Source organism: Lynx rufus, unplaced genomic scaffold (assembly GCF_022079265.1).
Source record: "Lynx rufus isolate CCGP_SWC_20201006 ecotype Redwood Valley unplaced genomic scaffold, mLynRuf1.p SCAF_2, whole genome shotgun sequence".
NCBI lineage: Eukaryota > Metazoa > Chordata > Mammalia > Carnivora > Felidae > Lynx > Lynx rufus.
The window spans coordinates 56,870,383-56,887,027 of NW_025814834.1; the positions used below are offsets into that span (position 1 = coordinate 56,870,383).

Below are 16,645 nucleotides of genomic sequence, written 5' to 3' on the forward strand. Positions count from 1 at the left end.
CCACCAAACAATGGGAGTGTATTAGCTAAAGGGCAATTGGCACGTTTTATGGAGTTATGTCTTGATTTTTTTTCGCTGGAGTTGGGTAGATATTTTGTCTGTTTTGTTTGATTTTTTCCCCCTCCTCTAACAAGGAAGAAGTGAAAGAGGGCAGTTTCAAGTTCTTCCCATCTTGACTTTAAAGAGGCAGGCAGTTGAAGAGAAAAACCCCAACATAAGGGAGTCTAAGATGGAGAAACAGCTTGCCACAAGATGACGGTTTCTCTGAAGGCGTGCCGCCTGGCAAGTTGGTAAGCAGTCACCTGATGTGCTCAGCATTGCTGTGGATGTAAATAATGTACAGGCTGAGGTGACCTAACAGGCTTCTGTCGAGTTCTTGCCCAGTATGGCAGAGGGGGTGCTTCATAAGCGGCATTGTTCTAGGTACTTCTAAGCAGCAGTGGCTCTTCTGGGATATTTTTAAATGAAAATTATTATTATTATTATTATTATTATTATTACTAATAGTCTTAGCTGCCTGCCAATTGAAAGAATGCAATTTAAAATGAAAAAAATTTTGAGGCTAACAGCTCTTTGAATTCCCTCTTTAGATATTTTATCACATTAATGCACCCATTACCAAAACTTATTAAAGATCAAAGGGTAGTCCTGTTCTTTCTTCCCTCTTCTTCCTTCCTCTCTTTCTTCTTTGTCTTCCTTCCTTTCTCTCCATTCTTCCTGCTTCTCTCCGTCTTCCCTCCTTCCCTCCCTCCCTCCATCCTGCCCTTCCTTCCTTCCTTCCTTCCTTCCTTCCTTCCTTCCTTCCTCCCTTCCTTTTCCCCTTCTCTCCTTCATTTTCCTTTCCTTTTCTCCTCTTTCCTCTCCTTCTTTCTCTTCTTCAATGACTTGGAAAAAATCGTAATGAATTTCTTAGAGCAATTCCACAACAATGAAATTATTCAGGGTCACACATGCCTTCCCTGGAGTGTTTAACAATGGAGTCAAGCACAGCCTCCATTTTTGCTGGGTGTGCAGAATACGCAAAGTCTCATTTATCCTTGAAAAAATATTTAAGTGTGTTTAGGAGGGTCAGAGAGAGGCTTGGAGAGTAGACCTGCTATAATTTTAGTAAAATTAAAAAGGCAGCAAAATAATAATGAAACAACCGACTTTGGAAACTACTTAGTAAATAAACAGTAAATTTAGCTTCACTGGAAATCTAGCCTGCATTATGGACTTACACTGTGACCAGAAAAAGACTGTAACAACATTTGACAATACAAAACATTTGATTATGATATGAAACATTTTATATTCTAAAATGAGACACAACTTGTAATTATCTCTGCAACCGCTGGATGTCACTGTTGCATACGTCTGGCTGTAAAAACTTTCCACTTAGGCAATCTGAAATGGATGTTTTAAGGGCTGTTATGTTACCTCCTTGGCACTCTACGGTTTGATTGAGCACATGCTACCATGCTAAGACAACTCTCTTCTCCATTCAGTGCAGTCAGCCCAATTCTCAATTATGGCACTCTCCTGGGAATTCTTCTAATTTATACAGGATGAAATTCCCCAAACACAATTATCTTCTTCACTATACTTAAAAGGAATATGGTACTTTTATAATAGTTCCCAACATTGTATATTAATTATAACTAACACATTCTGGATACCAAATGGAGTGAAGTGAAAACATAACCATAAAATACCCTGGATTTATAAAGTGTCTTTTTTTTCCCCCTCAAAGAGCTTATAACAGTTTCATATCTATTTGCTCATCTGTCTTCTCAACATCCCTAGGGGGTTACCTGCTTTAATGCTTTTATGAGTCAAAGTTGACCTGTGAAATAAATTGAATGAAGTAATTATTTACACTGGCATCCCAGGAGTAAAGCAAAAGCAAACATTGGAAATGTGTTCCAGACAGCGAATTCTAGTTTGCAAAAGTAACTCACTAAAATTTTGGTGTTCTGGGTTTTTTTTTTTTTTTGTCAATTACTTTTATAATTCCTTAATTCATGGGCCCTTTAATTCTTCTTTTAAAAAGTTGTTTTAAAAAATCTGAGCCATCTAGTGTAGCTGACGTTATACAGAAATTAGATCTAGAGACTTTTCCAAACCTGAAAAAAAGCCTGGCTCAGGAGAAGTGCTAGACTAGGCTAGACCGACGGGGGCAGGGCTGAGGGGGGTGGGGGCAACAGATGAACCAATTGGAACAGTCCTTAGCTTTCTCTGTGGTTAGAAATGATCATGAACTTCAATTTTGCCATCTTGTTTCATCTCTTTCTTTTTCTTAAAACCTTGGAGTTGTCTCTAACTTCCTCTTCTGCCTTTGCACTGCAGCAGCCAGAGCTGTTCTTGGAGGACCATTGGTCTAGATCCTGTATGGGGGTTGGGGGTACTCTATGTTTTAGGGAACGAGCAGAGAGCTGTGTGCCTGCCATCAACGGATGCTTTGATCCAAAATTTCAGTCATTGTTTCCACATTTAGGGGCTGGAATGAACATCAAAGAAGTGGGTGTATGGAATTTACTGAATGCCAAAGAAGTACAATAACATACAGAGGATATAAGCAAGTCCCAGTGGCAAAATTTGCTGCCAATTCTTGCACATAATAGAGGCCCTAAAATGACAGTCTATCTTTGACAAATGCATAATGATATCAGTGCCAAGGGAAGGAACTAGCATGCTGCAAGGTGAATAAAAGAGTTGGGAACAATTCAGTGGACTTACACATTTCCTTAGTGTGTTTTCACACAACAAGGAAAAGCAGATGACACAAACGCATTAGGTAATCATTGGACTGGGCTGCACACTCACCAGCAGTTTCAAACCGACCTGGCTCTTCTGGGATCCAGCTCTAAAGATGAAAATAAAATGTGATTAGAAATCATTCATCTTCTGGAGGGGGGAAAAAAAGGAACAAGAAAGTGAAAATAGCTTTCTTGTTCTGTCTTGGATAGTTCCAGTTTTAAAGCCCATATGTTGTTTGCTATAACTTCGCCTCCCAGGGCCAATGCATTCCAAACGCTTCAGCTAGTGCTCTGCACCGAGTAGTCTCGGAAGTTAGGGCTCATTTGTATCCACAGTCTTTGTTCAAATATGGATTAATTTTGGTTAATTTCAGTAGGTGCACATAAAGTAAAATGCACAGAACTGAAACCCCTGAAATCAGGCCATTGCGTGATCATCTAAAAACCTACTTTTCAAGCTCTTTTAAGTTTTATTTTTGAAATAAAAACAATAAAATGACTGTAAAAAGTTTCCAAAAGCGTTGACATTATGAGCAATTGCTAACCAAGGCTATTCCCAGAATGATAGTGCAAATTTGGATATAATTCTGGAAAAGCTAACTGCCCTGCAGTGCCAGCTATAAATATTTCATTCAGGAGGTGATTTGAGAAGGGTCCTGCAGCATGTGGCTCTTGCCTCCAGGGCCACGTATCTTTGCAGATGCATATTGTGTTGCTGACACCAGGGCTGGCATTGGAGGGCAAAGGCAGACTTTTGCCCTTAAGCTGTAATCCCTTGACTAATATGAAGATGAGTGTGTGAGACCTTCTGTAGGCTGCTTTAAACAGCCAGACCGCGTGTGGATGTTAGAGAAAGAAGTTCAGAGAAAGAAGTTCAGGTGGATGTTAGAGAAAGAAGTCTCAAAATGTCACAGTACGTGGCAAGTGCCTGCAGGGCTCATGAGCACAGTCTGGTAATGAACTGAGCGTGAGCAAGGCCAGGTGTGTGTGTTTATTTGAGACCCTCCTTGGTTGAGCAAGAGATGGTGCCAGTTGCAAACAGAACCAACATTTCTGTCCTTTGTGTTAAGCAGTCAGAGCACATTTGCTCATACACACCAAAACCATTTCCAACACAGCTCCCACAGGTCCTTGGTGCTTTTTACAAAATTTCTTCCAGTGGCCTTGCACTACCTAGCAAAGGAGCGCATGGAAGCATCCTGCTCTGTTTATTGTGCATATTAAGTAATTGCAATGATATTCACTGTTTCAGACTCCATCATGAAATAAATGGGTGCCCAGCAATATTAGAAAATGGACAAACAAGTATTCAACCGGCCGGATGAACCATGGCCTTCTGGCATTAAAAGTGTAATATTTATGAGTTAATTTAATCATAGAAGAAACTATTGAGTAGGTGACTGAGTAAAATGATGACTGTGTATTATGCTTTTGCCACGCAGCTGGATAAACATATTCAACGGCAGACCTTGGCAAGAACTGCAAAGATGCTCTTGACAATGGCATGAATAAATATTAGGTGCTGCCTCACATTCACTGCATTTGAGATCTTGAGCAAAGCCAGATGAGTTTTAGCAGGGAAATGTAGAAGAAGCCACACATGCACGCTGGGATTATGTAAACATTGGAGTCTTTCTCTGCTGCATGGGAATGGCTCTAACATTCATTTTCGTCTACATCACTGACAGATTTTTTTTTTCTTATTATCTTTGCAGTTCTACAAGTGTACTTTAGCATTAAGACCCAGCTTTGGGGAAGCTTATGGCAGATTTTTCAACAACATACATGTGGGGAGAAAAGAAATACTTTGCCTAGGTTACCCAGAGCTGACCAAAAAAGATTTTATTTTGTAGTGACCCAACTCAACCTATATAGAACAGTAAATTGGAAAAATTCCTTTAGATTCCTTCTTGAGTTTCTTTAGAATATATGGCTTTTGATTCCAAGAAGGACCATATTTTGAAAAGATTTTGAAGAGAGGAGATCGGTAACATTAACAGTCAGTTGAAGAAGCATTTACATCCGGTGCAAAAAGAACCAGTGTGTAAGAGAGTGTTATGGAAATATGTCATTGTGAGTTTTTCCCTGTACAATTGTCATTTTACCAATAAAGGAAAGATCTTTTTCCCCAGATTTATTGAGATATAATTGATATATAACGTTGTATAGGTTTAAGGGCGTATGACATATTTGTTTGAGATATTTATACTGGGAAATCACTACCATCGTGGCATCAGTGAACGCCTCTATCACTTCACGCGATTGCCATTTCTTTTTGTGAGGCAACAGCCTGTAAGGTCTACTCTCTAAGAAGCTTTCAGGTATATAATACGGTGTGGTTAACTATAATCACCAGGCTGAACATTAGATCCGTCTAAGCCTAGTCGTCTTATAACTGCAAGTTTGTACCCTTTGACCAACATCTTTCCATTCCCCATGCACCAGCCCCTGGTAACTACCATTCTACTCCCTGTGTCTGTAAGTTTGATTTTTTTTTTTTAAGATTCTGCATTTGAGGGATACCATGCAGGATTTGTCTTTCTCTGTTTGATGTATCTCACTGAGCATAATGCCTTCAAGGTGCATCCATGTTTTTTGCAAAGGCAGGATTTCCTTCTTTCTCTTAGCTGAATGGTATTCCATTGTATACAGTATATACATATACCGCATCTTTATCCATTCATCCTTTGATGGACACTTGGAGTGTTTCCATGAGTTGGCTATAGTGAATAACGCTGCAGTGAACATGGGAGTGCAGGTATCTCTTCGAGACCCTATTTTCATTTCCTTTGAATATATACCTTGAAGGGGGATTGCTGATCATATGCAGTTCTATTTTTAATTTTGTAAGAAACCTCTATATTGTTTTCCATAGTGGCTGTATTCATTTACATTCCCACCAACAGTGCACAGAGGTTCCCTTTTTTCCACATTCTCATCAACACTTGTTATTTCTTGTCTTTTTGATGATTGCCACCTAAAGGTGAGAGGTGATAGCTCCTTGTAGTTTTGATTTGTATTTTCCTGATGATTAGTGCTATTGAGCGTCTTTTCCTGTACCTGTTGGCTATTTGTATATCCTCTTTGGAAAATATCTATTCAGTTCCTTTGCCCATTTGAAATTGGATTTTTGTTTTGTTTTGTTTTGCTATTGAATTGCATGAGTTCTTTATGTATTTTGGATTTTAATCACTTACCAGATATATGATTTGCAAATATTTTCTCCCATTTCATAGGTTGCCTTCTTATTTTGTTGGTTGTTTCTCTTTCTGTGCAGAAACTTTTTAGTTTAATGAGTCCCACTATTAATTTTTGCATTTGTTGCTTATACTTTTGGTGTCATATCCAAAAAATTATTGCCACGACCAGTGTCAAGGAGATTTCCCCCATGCTTTCCTCTAGGAATTTTATGGTTTCCATTCTTCTGTTTAAGTCCTTAACTCATTTTGAGTTAATCTTTGTGTATGGTATAAGATAGGGGCCCAATTTCATTCTGTTGCATGTGATTATCTTAGTTTTCCCAGCACCACTTATTAAAGAGACTATCTTTCTGTATTGAGTATTGTTGGCTCCCTTGTCAAATATTAGTCAACTCTACATGCAAGGGGTTATTTCTGACTCTCTATTCTATTCCATTGGTCTATGTGTCTGTTTTCATGCAAGCACCATACTGTTTTGATTCCTATAGTTTTGTAATCTTGTTTGAAATCAGGAAGGATGATGCCTTCAGCTTTGTTCTTCATTTTCAACATTACTTTGGCTATTCAGGATCTTTTATGGTTCCACATGAACTTTAGGATTTTTTTTTTTTATTTCTTGAAAAATGCCAATAGAATTTTGATAGAGTTTGCATTGGATCTATAGATGGCTCTGGGTAGTATGAACTTTGTCTCTTACAGGCAGCATATAGTTGGTGGTTTTTTTTTTTTTTAATCCACCCAGAAACTCTATGCCTTTTGATTGGAAAATTTAATCCATTTATGTTAGAGTACTTACTGATAGGTAAGGACTTACTATTGCTATCTTATTGTTTTCTGGCTGCTTTGTAGTCCCACTGTTCCTTTCTACCCCTCTTGCTGCCTTTCCTTGTGAACTGATGGCTTTCCACAGTGGACTGCTTTGATTCCCTTCTCTTTATCTTTTGTGAATGTACTGGAGGTTTTTGCTTTCTGGTTATCTTGAGGCTTACATAAAACATCTTATAGATGTAACGGTCTATTTTATATTAACAACCAAATTTGGATTACATACAAAAACTACCCTTTTACTCCTCCCTTTTATGTTTCTGATATCACAACTTACCTCTTTTAATATTGTGTATTCATTGCCAAATTATTGTAGCTATAGTTATTTTTAACACTCTTGTCCTTTAAGACAATTTCTTACTAAGGTCTTTGCTTTTGATTTTCTGGAGCACACACACTGTCTCTAGAACAACAATAGAAGAACTTCAGTCTCTGGGCCATGTTGTTTGTGCCACAGACTTCAGCTTAAACCTGTGAATGCCCTTCACATTCCTTTTACTGTCCTTTTATTGTTTGAGTTGATGTAGCATTAAAATATGAGAACAGAATGCATCAAAGAGGTTAACAGAGCCGACAGGGGAAAAACACCTATGTAGGTGTGGGTATTCTGGATTCTAGTCTTAGTTGGTGTGTAACCCTGGGCAAGTCACTTTGCCTCTCTGTACCTCAGTTTTCAATCCATAAAATTATAGGAGCGCCTGGGTGGCTCAGACAGTTAAGCATCCAACTTCAGCTCAGGTCATGGTCTCACAGTTCCTGAGTTCAAGCCCCGCATCGGGCTCTGTGCTGACAGCTCAGAGCCTGAAGCCTGCTTCGGATTCTGTCTCCCTCTCTCTCTGCCCCTCCCCGGCTTGCAATCTGTCTGTCTCTCTCTCTCAAAAATAAATACACATCAATCCATAAAATTGTAGGAGTATTTTTTCCCAGCTTTGAGTGTGATTAAGTAGATCATCTAAAGCATTACTTGTTTTTGTTATTAAACCACAATGCATTTGGTTGAAACTGTCCTGTTCCAGAAAAGATCTCAGTTGCACTCAGAGAAGTTAAACTGCAAATTTCAGACTACCATGGCTACAACTTATCCTTCCCAATATAACCAAGTGAAATATGGTGAACCTCAAGCTTAATTTTTCCTTATTTTCTTTTGAAGAAACTTCTAAAAAATCTTATTTTTAAAAGGAAATCCAGGGACACCTGGGTGGCTCAGTCAGTTAAGCATCTGACTTTGGCACAGGTCATGATCTAACAGTTCATGAGTTCGAGCCCTGTGTTGGTTGAGGTGGAGCCCCACTTTGGGTGAGGTGGAACCCCGCTTCTCTCTCTCTCCCTCTCTTTCTCTGCTCCTCGTGGGATTCTCTCTCTCTCCTCTCTCTATCTGCCCCTCCCTCACTTGTGTCTTCTAAATAAATAAATAAATAAATAAATAAATAAATAAATGGATTCCAGCTCATCTCCCAACTACTTTGTCTTCCTGGTGACATTCTTAATTGGACTCATTCCACTTTGACATGCATTTAACAAATAAGTGACCAGAGTGCTTGACCCATGCAGTGTAGCTAGAAGTAGCAAGAGGGGGGTTTGGAGGTAAAATTGCCAAAAGTTGGTGATGGGTTGGGTTTGGGAAAGTGACAGAGAATGAAGTATCAAAGATAACTCCCAGACTTATACAGAAGTTGAGAGAAGAAACATTTATAGGAATAATAAAGAATTCAGTTTTTGATATATGAAATCCAGGGAAAGATCATAAGCGCAGCTATGATGGTAAAAGAGCACTGAGCTTAAGAGTTTATTTATTATTTCATTTTATTTTTTTAAAGTAGGCTCCACACCCAACATGGGGCTTGAACACACGACCCCAAGATCAAAAGTCACATGTTCTACAGATTGAGCCAACCAGGCACCCAAAAGAATACTGAGCAGAACTTCGATTAAGGTGCTGGCTCTGCTCCAATATGTATGACTGTGGGAACAAAGACTTATTCTTCCTGAGTTTTGGTGTCCTTATCTTTAAAATGGAGATATTAATATCCTTGTCATCTCTTGTTGGGAAGGTAAAAATGATGAGTAATCTTAAGTAATCTTTACACTCAGTGTGGGGCTTGAACTCATGACCCGAGATTAAGAGTTGCACATTCCAGTGACTGACCCAGCCAGACACGCCAACAAGTTTTTGAAGGCACTTTATATGGAATCATCCTACTTCTTATTACTACAGAGACATAAGAAATAACACAAAAAAATACATTGGGACTTTTTGTCCTGGAAACATCCCCACTAAGTAACAGATATCCTTCTCTTCTTGCCTTTTCACTAATTCACCTTGTGTCTTTCACCCAGTTGCCTGGGAGGCTCTCTCTTTCTCTTCTCTATCTTCAGGAGGACGCCTACACCCATGACCTCATCTTGAAGGGCACAGAGAGTTAATGTGGAGAAGAATCTCTTGAGATTCATGGTTCATTAGGGGCAGGAATCATGGCTTTGGAATGTTATGGGATTCCAATGAATATTAATTGATTGGCCTTTAGCATTACCATTTTCCCACTAGGTTTTAAATTGGTGGGAAGAAGGAGAGATTTTAGTCAGTTGGGAGAAAACATCTCCATGTATGTTCATGTTGGTTTGGGAACATCCATTAACCCCACAAAGTCAAGCCTCAGCTCATGCCCAGAACCCAAGGAGGGATAAGGGCCATGGAAACATGAGGGAGGAGCTAATTTTTCCTCTACTTATGTTTCACCAGGGTGAACTCCTTGATCCCTCCCTACAAAGATGGACTGAAAACCTGTGTGTGATGAACATATTCTGACCACTCCAAACCCAAGCAGGGAATCTCGCTGCCCACAGCAGTGGGGTAGCCCTGGATGTAGCAGAGATTCCAGGAGAGGGCAGATGTAAGAGGCAAAGAAGGCTCATTCTCAAAGGGCAGATAGATTCTGCTTGTGAAATACGGGCTTCATAAAATGTGAACATTTATTAAACCTCAACATTGGGGCAAAGAGTACAGAAATATCTGAACTGTGCCTCAGTCTCATAACCTTTCTGGGTGGGTGGGGAGAACTAGTAAATGAAAGACTGGGTACTAGATAATGTCTCTGTGCTGGGAAGCAAGTTTTGCTGTGTTGTTGTCTTTGCCTCTTACGTGTATTTTTTGAATCTCTGTTTCCTGCCTGAGAATTTCCAAGTGCAACAACAAAAAAGTGAAAACATAGCTCAAACTATCCCCCTACTTTCCAAGATTGGATGCTATTTCTGCATTAACATTTTTTTCCAGCTGAGCTCTATGATGAATATCTGAACACAAACTTCCTATTTATTGGAGTTATTACTGGATATTATTGTTCTATTCTTTGATTAGTGTCTCTAGTATATTTGTCATGATGTCTTAACATATTCAAATAAGGGGTCAGTCATTAGCAAATTTTCAGGGCTGTGTAAGGAATCACTGTAAACAGACGTGACGCTATGCTTCCCAGTGTATGCGTGTCGACATGCATATACGTCACTCCAAAGAGAGGCACCACTCGTCATTTGGTATATGTAAGGTATTTAGGATGGTAGTGGCATCATGGTTAAGTCCTATGTAAGTCTTGGCCACTGCTGCTTCTATTGCTACCTATGTAAGTCTATTGGCCACTGCTGCTTCTATTTCCACCATTACTACGCTCTTACTCTTGGAAAGGCTAAGTGTTATCCTGCGACCAGGGGTCAGTTGGACTGGTTTCATGAGATCTACCAACCCCTGGTGTGGACCTAACCCATGTGCAGATTTGACTTTTGCTTCTCATCTATGAGTGGCCCTTTGACCCTTCAGAAGACCATCTTTCTAGGTCCACATTTTTGCCATTGGCTGCCTCTTGGGAACTGTCAGAGTGTCACAGGGAAGCTTTGGGATGTAGCGTGCATGGGGGCCATCACTCTAAGGCAGTGCTTCTCAAATTATGTATGGTGAAAGGTAAGTTTTGTTGTTGTTGTTGTTGTTGTTGTTGTTTTTAAATTTCCAATCTGCCACAGCCTGATATTTTGTAAGGTGCAATAAAAATAAGTTAAAATGGAATATAAAACCAATATACACAAAATTCAAGTCCCATTTTTTATTAGATTCAACAGACGTAACCTCCTCCTGCCAAATGTCTCTCCACATTTGAAATGTTTCCTCTCGATGCTGTGTTTGTCTCATCTCTGAACAGTAACCAAGATTACAATAGCGGGCCTCGTTTTGAACAGCAATATCTTAAAGGACAGTGAGAAACCCCAAAGGCCTGTCATTTTGTGGAGGTCAGAGGCCTCTCACCACAGTCGAGGACGCTGGCGGTCACCAGGCCTCGGGCCTCAGCTTCCCCGGTGTGAAGCTGGTGTGCAGAAGGTGACTGAGAGGCCATGAAGGAAAACTGTTCTCCTGGGTGCTGGCCATTCTCTCAGCTGGGAATTTATGCACAGTGAAGCAGTAGGCTGTTGAGTGCAGATGCACAGGTGTGGAAACAGTTTGTGATAGGCAGGTTTATGGCATATAAACACATTGTATGATATACTGTAATCAACTATATAAACAACTTTAAAATTGTCTCTACTTCATATTTTCAGCATTTGGTTTTGTTAATCATATGTCTTCCTGACAGCAATTAAATAGCCTTGAGAGAAAACGTGCACCTGCTGTCTCCCCTGGGGAAGCTACATCTCTTTTGTGAATGACATAAGTTCTCTATAAAGCATAACTGAAGATCGAATTGAATTTGGAGATATGTCTCCTTTCTCTCTTGTTTTATCTCTAGTTGAGTTGGAGGGCATGGTTTAATAGAGCTGATCTTTTTCTGGATCCCTATTCTAAGATTCTACTTAAACCAAAACATTTCATTGAGGGGCTAATTGGAGACAAGATCTAAATGAGGTTGAGGTGGGTATGGCAGAGAGGAGGTCCCATGGTCGCCTCCTTGGCTTTCACTCCCAACCTCTCTTCCTCAAGGCTCCCGGTTCTTCTGGGTTTCCTTCTATGAACACTATACTGGTCCTGTTTTCCTTCAAACAAAACAACATAACAAAGCATTTGTTTTGCTTGGGTCAGGTTCCACACAGGGTCCATTCATTAGGATTGTTGAATTAAGTATCTCCTAATTGAGGGCTGCAATTGAGCCTGGGTGGCTCAGTTGCTTAAGCATCTGACTCTTGATTTTGGTCAGAAGATTGAGCCCTGTGTAAGGTTTTGTGCTGCATGTGCAACCTGCTTAAAATTCTCCCCCTCCCTCCCCAACTCGTGTGCACTCTCTGTCTCACTCTTACAAAATTTTTTTATTTTACCCTCTTGTACTGCCGGTGGGAATGCAAACTGGTGCACCCACTCTGGAGAACAGTATGAAGGTTCCTCAAAAAACTAAAAATAGAACACCCTGAAATCCAGTAATTGCACTGTTACTATTTACCCAAAGGATGCAAAAGTAGAGATTCATAGGGGTACAGGCACCCCAATGTTTATAGCAACATTGTCAATAATAGCCCAACTATGGAGAGAACCCAAATGTCCAATGACTAATTAAGAGATAAACAAATTGCAAGACACACACACACACACACACACACACACACACAGTGGAATATTACTCGGCCATCAAAAAGAAAAAAATCTTGCCATTTACAATGACGTGGATGGTGCTAGAGTGTATTATGCTAAGCGAAATAAGTTGGTCACAGAAAGACAAATACCCTATAACTTCACTCTTATGTGGAATTTAAGAAACAAAACAGATGAACATATAGGAAGATGGGGAGAGATGAGAGGGAACAAACCACAAGAGACTCTTAATGATAGAAAACAAAGTGAAGGTTTCTGGAGGGGAGGCAGGTGGGGGGATGGGCTAGATAGTTGAAGGGCATTAAGGAGGACACTTGTTAATGATGAGCACTGGGTGTTGCATGTAAGTGACAAATCACTGAATTCTACTTCTGAAACCAATGTTGCACTGTATGTTAACTAAAATTTAAATTAAAAAAGAAAGAAAAAAGAAAAGAAAATTTAAAAAAAGTCTCTCTGAGTTTTTTGACAGGTATCAGGGCTCTGGGGAGGAGGTCATGGGCCAGGTGGGCATTGACTGGGAGCTCAGTGCAGCCGCGCTGCTGTGCCCTGAACTGGCTGAATCTTGACTCTAGATTTGTTCTGCAAAGCAAAGTTCGGGGAGTTAGTACCCTGGGGGTGTGTTCTCGAAGCTGGCCTGGAGCAACAAGTGGTCCTGGTGGCACCAGATGGGGGAGCAGCAGCCCCAGTACCAGCGCCTCAGGACAGACAACTACCAGCCCAGCTGTAGCCACGTGGACTTGGGACCACCATTCCCCGCACACCTCTTCCACCCTGATGAGTGGGCTGACTTCTCCAAGCCATGTGGCCAGTAGGAAGTTCTGACCATGGAGCATCACAAAGGTTTCACAAACCGGCCAAGTCCTGTGTCTTGCGGCTGGAGCTCCCAGGATCTGGAACCCCATCCCCATCGTATTCTGCTGAGTTGATGAATGGGAACAGATGTCCAGAAGAGGAACGTAAGCCGTGGAGTCTTTCACTTACTCTCAGAATGGTTCCATCCCCTCTATCTATTTTGTAAGAAAAATGGCTTCAGAACACAGCATTTTGTCAGTGTGAAAAAGATGCCAGAGCTATTTGACCTTATTTTTAACCTGTTGGTCTGATGGAGAATTAGAATACCCTAATACTTATTGCAACTCTACAAATTTTCTTTCTTGGCTCTTCGATGATAGCCCTGTCAAGGATGAAGGTAAATGATCCATGGGGTTGGAAATGCTCCTGTTACCATGGATGTTACTACAACTGTCAGGACAAATTCAAGCCAGGAAGGTTACTAGATCACAAATGGGAGATGTGCACCACCATCCACAAGGCATCCTGGAATTATCATCGTGACAGGGCCATGTCTTTATATTACAAGTGAATTGGAAACCATTTCAGCACTGGTTTAGACAGTAGGGTTGGGAAGCAACTATCTTCTCAATGATGAACCAGCTAAAGGTGGACTGATCGTTCCAATCTTCCAAGAAAGGCTTCTTGCTGCAATATTCACTTATTAGCCATCAAAGGGGAGGCTATTTATGCATCTAAATCCTGGAGGGTGCAATCAGAAAATAACACAGTATACCTTAAAAGGATCATCTATGTATGCCATTTTACTGCACTGGTCAAAAAATGGAGTCCGAAAGCTTCAATCCCTCAAGTAATCAAGATAGATTACAAAGTTAAGGGTGTTGGGAATCCAAGAAGATCTGGAGTGGTCCACAGATCTGTATAAAGTTTTCCTCATTTTTCTGACCTCACCATCTGCTCTCCCAGTTGAGTTTGAAGCCGATTATTGGAGTTCAAGAGGAAAGGGACACTGCCTGCTGTTTGCTGCTTTGATTTTCCTTGTATAGGGCCATAATTGTAATAAGCTAACTTTTCTTCCCTCTCCAGAGATGGCTTTTCCAACACATTGTAATCAAAGGAACTGAAAGCATTAGATTGATGTCTCAATTGACCAAGTATCTGAGCTCCTCACTCTGGGTGGCAAAAGAAAGGACTGAACAGTTAAGCTCTGAGTTTATCCATTCCTACTTCTGGAAATTATCTGAATGGAAACTGCTCTCTATTTTCTTGCTTACTTGATGACTTTAGTTAAAGAATAAGCCAAGTCACCCTGTTGCCTATGAGAGGGGACAGAAAGAGTTTGGAAAGCTCCACCATATGCTATTTATTTAGCATCAACTGTCACCAAACTCTTTCCCCTCATCCCAAGTGTGGAAGAGCCTGGAGGGGAAGGAAAAGGCTTCTAGACTTCTTATCTTCGATCTTTAGAAGTTTCTAAAGAAAACTAGTCGCTCTGAATTTCAGTCTGTTTACAGGGATACTGTTTTAAAAACTGGATGTGATTCTTTCCTGCCCTTTAACATATGATCAAATAAATACATTTGCATGTCAAAAATTTATATATTTCCCTATCATCTCTTCTCTTTTTTTTCCCTTGCAGTTTTTGTTGTTGAAGAAATTGGCTGTTTGTCTTGGAGTTTCCAACAGTTTGGATTTTGTTGACTGTGTCCCTATTTATTGTGTTATTCTGTCATTGTAAACTCTAAATTGGCAATTAGATCTAGAGGCTTGATAAAATTCAGATTCAATTATTTTGTCAAGAATATTTCATATGCAGGGGCGCCTGGGTGGCGCAGTCGGTTAAGCGTCCGACTTCAGCCAGGTCACGATCCCGCGGTCCGGGAGTTCGAGCCCCGCGTCAGGCTCTGGGCTGATGGCTCAGAGCCTGGAGCCTGTTTCCGATTCTGTGTCTCCCTCTCTCTCTGCCCCTCCCCCGTTCATGCTCTGTCTCTCTCTCTGTCCCAAAAATAAATAAACGTTGAAAAAAAAAAAAATTAAAAAAAAAAAAAAAAAAAGAATATTTCATATGCAGTGTTTTGTACTTCAATTAGGAGGTACATATCTGATTGTCTCTTTTTGGTGACCTGAGCAGCCATTGGTGGTCATTGCTCAGATCCACTAATTCATTAGGAGGTCACAAAATGGTGATATCCTGATTCTATTGGTCCTTATTCATTTATTGGCTGAAAACATTCTACGAAGAGAAAATTCTCCTTGACTCTCTGGTTACTATGAGACTAGGTGTTTTTTGGTTTTGTTTTGTTTTGTTTTGTTTTGTTTTTTAGCACAATGAATTGGTTCCCTAGTATCCTCTAACGGTGAATCTAACTTTTTTTGTATCACACTAAACTTACAAATTTGAATATACTTGATATGTTTTAATCCATTGCATTTATCAGCATACTGATGCTCAAATCTTTGGCCAGTTGGGTCCTCTTTAAGCTGATTCCCAAACCCTCTGGATAGAACCCCAGTAGCTTTTCATAGCTTTCTACTTATCTGATATGACAAGATATTCCAGACTCTTTTCACGAGCTTCCTGCCTCAGGCCTGGAATCAGCCATCTTTCCAAGTGGCTTGGCTCCTTTTGGTGGGGAATAGTGTTTAGAGACACAATTAAGGTTCCAGGGGTGCTATTCTACTGGGTTGGCCATTGTTTACAGATGTTTCCAGTGGACAGAACTAGAAAATGAGTATTTTTTTTTTTAATTTTTTTTTTCAACGTTTATTTATTTTTGGGACAGAGAGAGACAGAGCATGAACGGGGGAGGGGCAGAGAGAGAGGGAGACACAGAATCGGAAACAGGCTCCAGGCTCTGAGCCATCAGCCCAGAGCCTGATGCGGGGCTCGAACTCACGGACTGTGAGATCGTGACCTGGCTGAAGTCGGACACTTAACCGACTGCGCCACCCAGGCGCCCCGAAAATGAGTATTTTTTAAATGCAAAACACAGAATGAATCCAAATTGCTACCTCAGATTTATTTGCAGGATTTTTACTTAATCTCACTGATCTTACATTTGTGTCTGCTCTCACCCAAGCTGAAAGTCCTGGTTCCCAATGACACCCATATATATACATTTTTGCTTTATCTCACACTGCAAACATAATAGTTTCAGAACACCAATAACAATACCATCACAATACGATTACTGAATCAACAGTGAATCTGGGTGAATTACTCTACAACCTAGCATGGAGATAACTGTAAATTACAACTTAAAAGTAATGAAATAAAATGATTGACACATTTGGTTATATGGAAACAAGTGCTTTACATTTAATCCACATGAGTTATATTAGGCTCATTTTGCAGATGAGAAAACTGAAACTCAGAGAAATTAAATATCTTACCAAAGTTTACAGTTATCAAATGGCAGAGATGGGATTAGAACGTAAAGAGATTCTAACTCATTGCACTCTGAGCCACCTAGTTCTGTTCACTGTAAACACATTCAGAAAATCCAGAAATAAACACTTCCCAA

The 16,645-nt window shown here is 40.3% G+C and overlaps 1 pseudogene; it reads left to right on the forward strand.

Annotated features, from left to right (window-relative positions):
• The first annotated feature begins 252 nt into the window (after positions 1-252).
• LOC124514188 (tissue alpha-L-fucosidase-like) lies at positions 253-14,167 on the forward strand (annotated as a pseudogene).
• The last annotated feature ends 2,478 nt before the right edge of the window (positions 14,168-16,645 follow it).